At 27.3% G+C, this 13,008-nt stretch overlaps 1 protein-coding gene across 2 annotated transcripts in view; it reads left to right on the top strand.

Moving 5' to 3' along the window:
• The first annotated feature begins 9,857 nt into the window (after positions 1 to 9,857).
• The window catches only part of LOC132920786 (serine/threonine-protein kinase NIM1-like), a 46,893-nt gene continuing 43,742 nt past the window's right edge, over positions 9,858 to 13,008 (top strand). For both annotated transcript variants that reach the window (XM_060983454.1, XM_060983451.1), the window contains exon 1: positions 9,858 to 10,294. The gene's annotated coding sequence lies outside the window, so the exon portion shown is untranslated. The remainder of the gene's footprint in view (positions 10,295 to 13,008) is intronic.

Genomic DNA, 13,008 nt, shown 5'->3' with positions numbered 1-13,008 from the left:
CACGGATTTTTAAATTTAAATACATTTGAACAAAAAATACGTGATCACATGAATCTTTATTAGCGTTTAAATAGGAGAGTTATTTTTTCATCTGTTTTACCAAGGTAACACATAAATTTAATGAACAATATTTATTTATTAAAAACTGAATTATCCAGTGTGTTTCCCGTAAATAATAACCTAACCTTATCATAAGTGCAACTTTTTAATGTAACTCAATATGAAAGCAAAGCTTTTTAAGTGTAAGCTTTTCGAAATATCGATTAAAATATTTTAATTATTTTCTTTACTGTTAAATATGAAATTGGTAAAGAGAAAATACAGAGAAAATTATATTTATCGAGCCAATTGGCTATTATGTAGTAGGTATATATTGAGCGCGTCGTTAAATATGTGATATAAATATATAACACGGTTCTAAAACGTATTAAATTATAATAACTATTTAATTTTCGGTAATAACCAATGACTATTGACTACCCTTTAAACAAAAAAAATAATAATAGTTTTAATAATGTTTCAGGAGCCAACAAATCCCTCAATCCCTGTGTAAGTCCCTCTTTACTCTTTAGAATGCAAATTTTGCAAAATTCTTTCTTACAGTTGATGTCTTCTACCTTTAAACTACCTACATAACAAATTTCAGTTTTATAGATCAAGTAGTTTACAATATTTTGTGTTTTGTCTGCAGTGAGTAAAGGAACTTTCGCTCTTATACATATTGCATATAAATAATAAAAAAAAACACTGTATTCATACTAAAAATAAGTATAATTTAGATTTTTTCTTGCTTTCTTTTTTGAAAATTGTTATAGAGTTCAATAAAAACCGATCAATTGTAAATATCATTTTAACATTAATTATGTTACTTACATTTTCTTGAATCTAACTTGTCTTATATTTATTTCATTATTTGTATTCGTCAACTTGAATGAGCTTAAATGAGTTTTCCTGTCGAATACTTATAGCAACTTGGATGGCTGAATTATATTTAAGTATACAATTAAAATATTTTGAAATACATCTTGCAATATTTTTTTGTAAAACCATTTTACTAAATTCAATGTACATTGCTTTCATCAAATACTAATTTTATTTTTTGAAAACTTTTAGATTTTGAGCGGAGCAATATGAATGTATTAATTTTACAACGATGTGGCTTTTTTTTGTACGAGTACACGATAAGTTGTCACTTGTCAATAAAATGCTTCGATTTTCAACTTTAAGGATGGTTTTTGGTATAAAATTTAATCTATAGTATCAAGGAGAACAAAATTAAAAATTCTCATTACTTTTTTTATAATCGAGAAAAACCAACAACAATGTAGGACAAACAGTAAGTTTACCCTAAATCAGATATTGACTAAATGTATTTTTTTATTTTTTTATAATTGTCAAAAACGAAAACGAATAACTACAAAAACTTGACATTTTCAACAAGTATTTATATTATTATTTTTTATTTGTAGTTTTTAGTATGGAGAATAAAAATAAATAGTTGTATTTAAAACATGGCATAGGGCGTTAAACATATGATTCATATGGATTTTGGCTAGTTTTCAAGTTTAAAAAATAAAAATATAATTCGGCTCAAACAATTTATAATACATAATATAATAATTATTGTATTTATAATATAAGTTGATTGGTTTTCATATATTTCTACGTTCGTATTATTTTACAGATTTTACTACCTTACATAAAATATTGGGCTGATTTACCAACATAATAATATATACAATATATTTATATATAAAGCTATTTGATTGTAAATGTGTAATATACCAGCTTTATTGATACACTATATACACTATAGTGTAGGTACATGTTGTTTAAATTCGTGAAAAATAGAGAAACTTTTAACACACGATCGATCATCCTACAGTATTTAGTAATTACTAATTATAATGTATATATTATATATATTATACAAAATATATTAAATGTAAATAAACAGTAAACAGGTGAATTAAATTTAAAATTGAAGGATTAAGCTCTCTACGCAAATAATTTCGTCACTAAATTTTCTCGTTTGATCTCCACCAGTCTACCATACATAATACATATATAAGAAATACCTACAGAAATACTGCTTAATTACACGAACCAAACCGATTTAAAACTATCGATTTCAAGTTTGCACGTTTAAATTGAGTCGTTTAAAATGTTTAAAATAAAAATGTGCTATCAACTATATAATTATTCAGTAAATATTGCACGACGAACGGTCATAATACAATATTAAATTGTTTTTGTAAAAAGGAAATTATGTTAAAACGACCAAACAAATTTCATACCTATACAGTTACACACACGCGCATAATGAACAGTCATTATTTCTGATATTAGTATAATATTATATAATTTATATAAGTTATTATTATTACTTATAATAGTTATTACGCTCTACTCTACACCGTATAAATAATTATACTTACATGTAATTTGTACATAGACACTAGACAGTATAGTAGCGGGCGTGTGTATTTGTGGGCTGATATACCTAATTGGTTTCCCGAGATTTTACGCTACTGGACGAATTGGTTAACACTTCCCATATCGCGTCTACTTAAGCTAACATTCATAATATAAAATATGTAGTTATTATTATCATTATTATATCTGAACATAAATCGGAGTATAACTGTTAGTTATATATATATATATATATTAATATATCTTTTTCATTTTTTTTTCGTGTCTAGTTATTTTTTTACACTTAAAAGTTGCCCAAAACAACCCTACTAATTAATAATTGTTTTCTATTTTTATCAAGATAAGGATTTCTTATGTTTCACTATTTCAGTCATTTTTTACCTATACTCCATAAAAAAACTTCTAACAGTTACACGCTAAATATGCAATGGCTAATAGTTTAATATGGTGTTCGTTAATTTCTAAACAGTTATAACCATATCTATAGCATGTAGTGATAGTTGTCGTTATCGTTAAAACACTTTAATCATTAATGTTAATAATAATAAACTAGATATACTATACTCCACTGTGTCGTAGCTATAGACACATGTAAGGAGCTCCTCCACAATCATCCAAATATTTTTTTAAGTTTTTTTACTTAATTTCGATATTTTATACACCATAATAATACAAAATATTAATTAAATAATTTCGGGTTTCTTATTATTTTAATTGGTACATGATTTAGTGATTATGTTATTATTCTTGAAAAAATGCAGTTCTCTTCTTCCCATTAACTCTACAAAAAATTCCTGGACACGACACTGATATGACAGTATAGTATATAATATAACTATTATGTAGATAGGCATATTTTAAATTTATTAAATTTTAGTGCATTATTTAGGTCCACAATGACACTCCCTTTTTAGTAATAATACTAATTATTAATAAGACAATAAATAATAAGCAATAAAAAAACAATAAACATTTTAAAATATCTACGTGAATATGGGATATTGATATAAAACAAAACAGCCGATTGGGGGGGGAGGGTAAACTTCTAGTCGTATAAATATCAAAAAAAATAATCTTATTATAACCTATATGTGTGAACACATAATTAATGTCATTTGAAAGTATACTAATATACTAGAAAAAAAAATGCTTTTCTTATATTCTTATGGTATATGTATTGTTTATATGCTTAAAGGTTTTAGTGATATTAATTTACTAACAATTACCTAAATACTATGAACTAAATATTATGAATTTATATCAAAAAGTTATTTATTGTTAAAAATTTCTATAAACACAGTTATTAAAAGAATTGGAGCGCAAAATTTATCCCTACATAAGTTGATAATATGATAAAAAAAAATTCTCAAAATAAACTTTGAACGGCCAGTTATTGAATTTAAACTTTATTTAGCAATATCTTGTAACTGAATTTAAAATAGATATTATTTTAGATAAAGGAGTGCGTGTGTATTTTACCGTACACACAAATATTGATTTTTCATGAAACTTATAAATTCGTGTCCTGATATACATTTTTGTCAAATTTGGTAAAAACGCTTATTGCTTAATGACCTAACCTGATTTAGTATGTAACGTTTGCATTAAAAATACAAATTCGCAAACATTCATACAGTATATATGGCATATTAGCCTACAAGTAATAGCCAATAGGTATACTATATTACTATATATCAGTTTTGGTACAGATATAGATTATAGGATATTGCAAAATTACATAGAAATACCTAAATAATAATTAATAGTATTAAATAAAATATCTAAATAAATAAATATTATTTTAACACGAAGAATGATTAATAATGGTTTACGCATTAATAAGCGTCGTATGGCACTAGTTAAGTTTGAAAAGTTGCCTATTTAATACTCCCGAAACAAACGTAATGTTATTCATTATTTATTAGTTTATTACTTAAATTATTTTCGTATTGATCACATATTATAGTCTATAAAAGTATAGATACTTAATAATACAAGTACTTTATACATTTGATGTTCTAATTTAATTAAATCATTATAAATAAAATAATAACATTTTATAATTACTTTACTTAAACAAGATAGACATTTTGTTGAACATTTGTCAACAATTTTACGATTTATGGCACGTTTGTATAATTGTATAGTAATCAAAATAAAACTAGATTCAAAGCTAAGTATATTTAATGATCAAATTAACACGATTTTGTGTTTAAGAATAAAATTGTTTTGGATTGGGGCCAACCGGCTGAATCCTGTATTGTCAATTGTCTCTTTATATTATTTAATCGAACGAAACAGTTCACTGCCAGTATATTGCATATACCTATAAAATATATATAATATAAATATCAATTTTCTCAGAACTATCATTATTTATTACTACCTACTTATTATGAATTCCGTGGAAAATAATTGTTTATAAAAATAATAACGACATAATAACAATTAACAATGAAATAAAAAAAGCACTGAAGTTATACAACTTTTTAAAAACTTGAAATTCAAATGTTAATTTCAATAGAGTGAACAAGAATAATGTAATATTGAACGTTGTGCTAAACGGAGTCATTAATTTATTAATATTTTTTTTTTTATAGTTCTGGCTTTATATTATACAATTAATTAATAAATATTTATAACAATGGAATAATTTAAGATTAAAAAAACACTGCAAGACGTATACAATCTACGAGAAAATAGGAATCTTTGATAATTGATATGTATAGACGTTTTTTGATTTCGTAAAATTAATAAATAATTGACAATTGATTAGTTATTCAGAAATTGAAATTTATAATTAAATATAATGTTGAACCTTAAGATGGTCAATGATATTGCTCTCTATGTATATAAAAAAAATTATCTTTTGATCTAAGTCCCCCCGGAAACTATTATAACACACAACAGCACAACACATAATTTTAACCTTATGGTGACTTATGTTAACTTAAATTTAATATACACAATTACTAGATACATGTACTATTGTGACGAATTTGTGTCATATATTCTTATTTGGAGCATCATAATAGTGCCAAAAACGTAAAAAAAGACATGGTTCCAATTTTTTAATAAGATCTCGTACTAAATCTCATGGTAGAATTTATATTTTATTATTAGTTTTAAGATACAAAAAAAAAGTTATTATGATGGTTTAGTATCACATACGACTCACTAATTACCACCTTTTTATTATTTAAATTATTTTGTTACTTTAATATTATAATGGTGTTATTCTGAAACACACCATATTGAAAGCGTATATAGTTATTGTATTTGTAGGTATACCTATATTTGCTATATTCTTATTGAAACTTTTAAGTTTATATATTTTTTTAAATCGTAATATAGTATACATTTTGTATTGTATACACATTATTAATTACCCACACGTCTAAATTCAATCCCCCCCCCCCCCAAAAAAAGATTGAAACAAATTATAGCGGGAATCGTAGAAAATCTATAAGTCTAAATATTATTCATTGTCGCACCTAACTATAAGTACATAAATGTTATGCACACTCTTTTAAAATTTTATTTTCCTTATTAGCGTTCTTGTTTACTAGTTTGACAGGAGTATTTATTATTATGTTCCATTAATTTTCTATATTTTATGCTTACGCCCTTGAGTATATACGAAAGTTCCAGAAACGAGCATTAAAAGTCTGATGTATTTGACTATTCTTGCAGATAAATTTGTTGTTTTGTTTTATCCTCGGTTAATTATACTAAAGTTTTATGCCAATTGCTGGCGAACAGCCCATCATAAATAATATTCATGTTGGACGCGTATTATTGTTGCTTACATTGATTTTAGTGTCCCGAGAACGTTTTTCTTACAATTTGTATTATATTTAAAAAAAAAACTTGTTTTAAATACACATGGCCTTGACCATTTCCCACATTTTTTTTTTATTTGAAATCATGTTTCAAACTTGAATTATTTGTGTTCGAGTGGTAGACGGTACTGCGGTAGTGAATACTATATGGCGATGGGCGATGAGATAATATCTAGTCAAAGCCAATAACTAACAAATTAATGAGTGATATTATATATGTTTTACCTATATTCGATACGAGCGAATACAGTATTTCACATTAGTTTTGGGCGTCATAGAACTCGATCGAGCACTTTCTTTTAATGTAACAATTGAGCAGTACAATCGTGGTAAATATATCGGAATTTTCATTTTATTTATTTGATTATTACTTAATTTTTTTTTTTTGAACTCAATGTACAAGGTCTTGACGTCAAAGATTTGCTTTACATAAAATTTGACTGTAGTAATATCAAGGTTGTTTTAAAAATGTTTTTATTGTGGACAACAAATAATTGAATTAAATAATAATTATTATATAAATATTAAATATATATTTTAATTTCCTGATAAGTTTAACATTTCGGTCATCGGAAACATAATGTTAAAAAATATAATTTTACAATCTGGATTCTGAAACTACATAATTAATTATAAAGTTGAAATAAATATTGGATTTTATATCTTATGTATTACAATTAAATAAAACCATATAAACGTTAAACGTTCAAGTAAAATGTATAATTTATGTTCCAATTACATAAACATCAATTTCAAATAACATCAACCACTTATCTCATAATTTATTCGTTGTTTGATTTATGATACATTTATGAAACAAGTGGTGATTTGGCGTATTGGCACAGAATTTTAGTCGATTGACAAGACCTTGCGAACTTTTTTCGAATCAAAAGCTCTTAGTCTACTTCATTGTTTCTTCTACTGAATTTTACGAACAGACAATATCGTTCATGTGGGTACTTTTACGCGCGGATGATAAAATAATTAACTACTCACAATGGCTATCAGCTACTTTCGGTTAGGCAATTTTTCAATTTTATACTATTGTATAAAAATTAATATTTAAAAATATATCAACCCACAAACGTTTTTTCTAAATATACAATTATTTTATTTTATTACTCTATTAAAAAACTAATTCGTTCTTGACAACAGAAATCTCAATTATTTTTTTTTCGGATTTTTCTCAACATGACTATATTATTGGCACGATTTCGCACTCACCTGCATGTGTATCATGATCATATATGATACATGCGTATTACGTATTGCATATCCTTTATAAGCAGCTCCTTGTTCTGGTACCGCGTAGACATAAACGATATGAAAATACTACAATACAAATAAGAAATTAGAATTTTACATCAGATAATGTCATTATAATATTTATATACTTTGTAAACTTTGAGCGGTCTAAAAATAGTGTTACACATGTTCTACAATATGTTCGGGAAAAGAAAATAAGACTATAACGAGACGGGAGAATCTGCAACAGTAGTTATTTTAAATGCAGGTAATTTTTTGTGAGTAAAAAACTATACGCAAATAGTTCTGGCTAGTCAGGTAGTTGACGAGTGGTATGAATGTATATTTTATGCGATTTCTTTCAATATATTGTCGACGTTTTATACATTATAATATTGTAAACACCCAGAATTAATTTTTAGCAAACTAAATAATCGAAAATATGAAATAATTACAGTGATTAATTGGGTAACTATCCATATTTTAACCTTACCTTTTGTATACCCATATTACCCCATATTACCCGAACGCGATATACGATCGCTGAGTATGAATATTTTATATATAGTTTCTTCTTTGTATATAGTTTTTCGTTTTTAGTTTTATAATTTTATTTTTTATTTGATTGATTTACGGATAGTAAAAGTTTTGACACGCAAAAAAAGCAAAAGATAACATTTTAGTTTTTTTTTTGTTTTTTGTCGCCCGTACCGTTCTTTTTATGTGCGTATGGTACACTGACCTTTGAGTGTATACACATAACACTGTTATAAGTCACTTGATGCGGCACATGTTTTGGACAAACATCTAGAGATTGACATCGTATACACAAGCACAATCCGACAACGCGCGTATTTGTATTATGTTCTAATATGTTCCTACTCTCTACAAAATAGATTATGCCATATAAAATGGAAAATATTATGTATTATAATTTGTTAACTGCTTTACTGTTTATATGCGATGCGAAACCGTATCTGGTGTATGTAATTCGTGTTTTGTGAGATGAAATGAATCGCATTTTTTTGAATTGTCTGCGTATCGGTATAGAAAGGATTTTAAAATTTAAATGAGAAATTTTCAACCTGACCTAACCTTTTATGTACCAACCAAATATACCTATTACCTATAGGCATAATGCTGTTCAGCATCTATATATTATGTAATATACTTGTGTATAATATAAATAATTATATTTAATATAGAGATATATAGGTATTAGAAAATAGAGATGAGCGAATGAGCGATACTTTTATTCGATTCCTGAATAATAAGTTCAATAAGTATATCGATGACGATTGACGAGTGACGAGTACAATATATAATTAAGGTTTTTGTACATGTTCATCACGACTTGTGGTGTATTTGTACTATATAATTAAATATTAAATTATATAACATTGTAATACGATTTTATAACGTATTTGCAAGCGTGATACGATTATAAAAGTCAACAAATTGTTAATGGGAATAATTAGGAGTTAATAAATACATATATAGAGTATATTATTATATTATTATAGGCCTGATGATCCATGTTGAAATCAAAACTGTCGTCAGTATCGACTATATTCATATAATTATTGTCATACAGGTACTAGGTGTATAATCGACTTGACACGGGTTAAAATTAATCTATCTTTATATCGTTTTCCGTTTTGCTTCAGTTGAAATGTAAACACAGAACACTGGAGACTAATATCACCCTCTTAGCCTCGCGGAATCTATTGATATAACTTTTTTTGAAAACAGTCCAATAGTTTTCGAGTCTTTAGAGGACAAAGAAAGAGAAAGAAAGAAAGATTAATTTTATACGTGTGTACTATGTATATATATAGATTTATAATATATGCAACGTGTGATGGAATATATTTTTTTTCGCAATAATAATACCTGTGACGGAAAAGCAGTAGGACTGTGGGTTTTCTGAGTAGGAAAGGCGTGGGGTGGGGGGCTAGATGAAACTCGGTTGACCACGCACGACGTAAAGACTGCGCTGGCCTGGTGACGGGTATAATAATATTATATGGTGAGGTATATGGCGAGCAGACGATAATGTCAACTCGATGACACAACAGCTGCTGCAGATGGAAGAAAAACGAACCTATAAAGTACGAACCACAGATAGGTATGTGTGTACATAATTATATGTATAGGTACGCGACCGATCGCGACAAAACTTCCGCCAATGAACCGTTTTTTTTTCTCTTTTCCCCGCCAGAACGAGTCGCCGCCGCCACCACCGCCGCCGCCGCTGACGTTTCCTGCGTGTGTCGGCGGCGCGCTCGGCGGCAGCGGCAGCTGCGGCGGCGGCGGCGTGTGGAGGTTTTTCGTTTTTTAAACGTTTGACCGCCGTCGGTCTGAGAACACGACCGTCAACGCGTCGCTCGTCCTCGCGTTATATATACATAAATACGATTTTTTTCCGCCGAATTTCACCGCCGATTATACGCGCAGTAAGCTACTATTTATTATTGTTACTATTATTACGACGATAAAATATGTTCTGTAAGCGCGAGCAACGGCAATAATCGTTTCGATCACGTGTTTTTTTTTCGCACGAGTTTACGATTGGTTTTTTCCATAGCTCAAAGCCGACGCATAACATAATATTAGCACGCCGAATTGTTGCATAGATACCTATAATATTAGTATATAAATTACGCGCGCGTATATGTGCGTTGCATAGCGCAAGAGAAAATTCGTGTGTCGATCAACCTATCTTGCAGTTGAAGAACGAACCGCGACCTGCACGGTGCGCTTCATATTTCGTAAGTCGCACTGCAGTTGTTTATTAATTATTATTATAATCTATATAATATCAAATGTATAATAATAAAATAATAACAGGTATTGCCCATAACTCATAGACGTGCGAGGTGTGACCGCCGGTAGGGTGGTAGTAATTACCACTGCAGAGAATTTATTCAAAACCACCATTTTGGTATAAACAATTTAAAACTAAAATATTGTTGGTACTATTAATATTTTATCATACTTGGAGATCTAGGGATTAAAAGGAGGAAGTTAGAAATGTTAGGATTAATGTTTGGAGTTAATGTCATCCGTGATTAGTGATGCTCAGACGTGGGGGAGGGGTAGGAAGGATTTTCAAAAATATTTTTGTCTTAGCCTACAATTCAAAAAGTAAAATATCGCTTATCATTTTGTCATTTTTGAAGAAATTTGGTAATTAAAGGAGGGAGTTTGTTTTTCAAATTTTCAAATTAACTTTCTACCCACTATAGAAATGATTATCTTTTGGTGTAGTTATTGTAAATGATATAGGTACCTGTTTGCTGCAATATTGATTTACTTCGATGTATTTGAATAGCTACGTGAAGTTAATTACACGCATAACTGCATAATGCATTATTATATTAATATTGTGTACGACCGTATAATGATAATCATTTAAACCATGATGTTAAATAATATAATATATATTCGTAGTGATACTACGTGTGTAATGTGTATGATAATATATAATATTTACTATATTGTCGTTTCATTGTGTTATGTATTATATCAACGTAATATTAATATCACGACGTATCGACGTCTATATAACTATCGATAAAGTGTAAGTGTGTGTATGGTTGTCACAATTCACGAACGATATGCGAGGCGTCTATTTTCTTCTTGTTTTGTCCAAACCAATAAATGCATATTATACCTATATGATATTTAAAAACATTGCTACTAATTGTGATGGTGGGAAGGGAATGATTTTCGTTGTTTAAGTGTACTAAAATGTTGTTGCCCTTGCGTGGCAAAGGGATGTTTACTTTTTCTCAATGTTTATTTATGTATCATATGCATTTTTAATGCATCTATGCGATACAAATTGTTGTTATGTTTTGGCCCAAAATATATATCTAAGACCAAGTAACAACTATGGTCTATGATTAACTTATTATAATCGTTTATAGCCAATAGAAAATTATTACGAAAGACTATATTAATATTGACAATTTGAAATTTTTAAGATCAGAGTGCAATTATTATCATATTATCGAGTAACATTGCAGTCATCACTCATCATCACGGTTACATCTTTCATCGCATTTTTGTTTGAGTCTCGTTATTGTAAATAATAATAATTATTATTATTATTATAATTTTTTTAGCGTGAAAATGCTTCTAACGTGTTTACTTAAATATATGCTGTCATAGTAATATTATATTTAGTAATTTATTTACTTGCGGATTTACAATATAATTCAATCGTTGTGAGTTTATAATGTTATCAAACTTAATTAATTATAATAAACACTGAAAACTACAATTCAACTTTCAATAGTAAACATAGCACGTTAATTTTTAACATATAATTTAAACTCGAGAATTGTTAAATACTATTTACTGTATCGACTTAAATAACGTTATAAACAATATAAACCATACTATTTTTTTTTGTTTTGAATAATTGTATAATATTATGTAAATTTATAGTTATACTTATACTATACATTTAAGCTATTACTGTTATAAATCTATTGATTAGTATTCATTAATCAAGTTAACAGATTGAAATTATACATATTATTTTAAGAATTAGCTGTTTTTCGTTTATACAGGGTGTTTAAGGTTGTTCCGTTAAAATTTTAAGAATGATAAAGAATTGAATTGAATTCTGATTGAATGTGTATCTTACACTGTAAAGACTTACAGTATCTATTTCGTTAATTTTTTATACTAATTTTAATAATAATTACACCACGATAATTAATTTTTGACTAAAATAAAAATTTAAGGACTTATTATTAAAGAAATAAAAAACTAATAAACACAAATTATTAAATTTATATGTTAAAATCGTGAATAAGATGTTTAACTACTATAAGTATAATCTAGAAAATCTCAAAATAGAATTAAGTGCAAAATACATTTTCGATTTCATTCATTGACTTTAGATAATTTTTAAAATTTATTCGAAATAATACAAACACTGTAGGTTTAAGTAATATTATTACATACATCCTATTACGGTGTTCTTATACTTTCGACTAAACGAATATATTGTAAAATTAAACTTTATTAGTTACAAAGCCAATTTCTGAGTTTTAGAATTTTAACAGATAATATAAATAACTGTAGTAGAAAGTATTACGAATCGGATACCCAACACGCAGATTGTATATGTACCTATGTACTTTATTTCTATTACGATAATTTAGTTCAACAATAGACAAATTAAATCATTTCACTTCGATACGCTATTATAAAGCCTTTAAGTACTCTGCGAATTGGGCAGGAGATACCTATCTTTTATACTAAATACGTATATATATTATATAATGTATAAACAAAAGCGGTAGGTATAAATTATAAAGTATAAATTCGATATATTGATTTTAAAAAAAAAAATCGCTTAAATTAATTATTTATACAATGTAGTGGCAACGAATTTTTTGGTATATGTAGATAAAAATTAATATTCCGTCAATAAAAACTAAAATTTAATTGTGAGGCATTTTAGTAT

This window comes from Rhopalosiphum padi, chromosome 2 (assembly GCF_020882245.1).
Source record: "Rhopalosiphum padi isolate XX-2018 chromosome 2, ASM2088224v1, whole genome shotgun sequence".
NCBI classification, from domain to species: Eukaryota; Metazoa; Arthropoda; class Insecta; order Hemiptera; family Aphididae; genus Rhopalosiphum; species Rhopalosiphum padi.
This window is presented reverse-complemented; position numbering and strand designations above follow the sequence as displayed.